Source organism: Cariama cristata, unplaced genomic scaffold (genome assembly GCF_000690535.1).
Source record: "Cariama cristata isolate BGI_N322 unplaced genomic scaffold, ASM69053v1 scaffold5446, whole genome shotgun sequence".
In the NCBI taxonomy this organism is placed as follows: Eukaryota; Metazoa; Chordata; class Aves; order Cariamiformes; family Cariamidae; genus Cariama; species Cariama cristata.
Window position 1 is genome coordinate 122,739 of NW_009621438.1, and position 875 is coordinate 123,613.

The window sequence follows — 875 nt, forward strand, 5'->3', positions numbered from 1 at the left end:
GAGTGTTTGAAAAAACTGAAGTCGGATGCCAGTTTGAGATTTCTGGTATACCAATTACAATTGAAGCTTTCAACATATGGATTTTCAAACAGTTGCATTTGTTCATAACCTGCTACTTCTAAACAGATCAAAACAAACTGGGAATTGGAGTTTCTTAAATTCCTGCAACAGCTTTCAAAAGAAATTACTTACTACTTTTTTTTCTTGAAGCATTGACTTCCACTGTATCGATCATTATGCCAGGTGAGATCTCACATTTCTAATACTTACAATAGCTTCCCCTTAACTTTGACCCCTTCCTGATTTTCAACCAGTTGCTCCCTAAGCTCAGTTTCAGTTCACCTACTAAAGCCCTAATGCTGCTTCTGTTTCCACAATAGCTGTAATACATCTGTATAAAAGTAATACTTACAGCTACTTTGTAAACAACACATTTCCATCATTTCCAGTGTTGAAGGTATCAGTAGAATACATCCAGTAGTCCAGTAAAATGATGAATTTGAACCATTGCAGCAGCGAGTCCACACAGGTGCAGCAGCAATCCAGACAGAGAAACAGGGGCAGTGTGAAGAGAAAAGGAAAAGGAAAGAAAAAGTTACTTACATTTGACCAAAGTTACCCGCAATACTTTTCATCTAGTACGCCTGTATACAGCGTTCTATGTAACTAAATTAAGGTTTGTTTTATACGTACGACAGCTTAATTTCACAATAATACACTACATGACCTCCACGTCACTTAATGATCAATACAGATATTTATTCGATAGTTCTTCTTACTCTATTCAGTGTGCTTTTTGTTTACCATATGCTATCTGAACCTGTAATAGGTTCGAGGGTATTTATTTTCTTCAGAGGTGTTCACCAGAACATGTA

At 36.6% G+C, this 875-nt stretch overlaps 1 protein-coding gene across 1 annotated transcript in view; it reads right to left on the reverse strand.

The window, feature by feature from the left end:
* SEPT7 (septin 7) overlaps positions 1-535 on the reverse strand; it is a 63,374-nt gene extending 62,839 nt beyond the window's left edge. The window contains exon 1 of the mRNA XM_009701955.1: positions 413-535. The gene's annotated coding sequence lies outside the window, so the exon portion shown is untranslated. The remainder of the gene's footprint in view (positions 1-412) is intronic.
* Between the last annotated feature and the right edge of the window lie 340 nt (positions 536-875).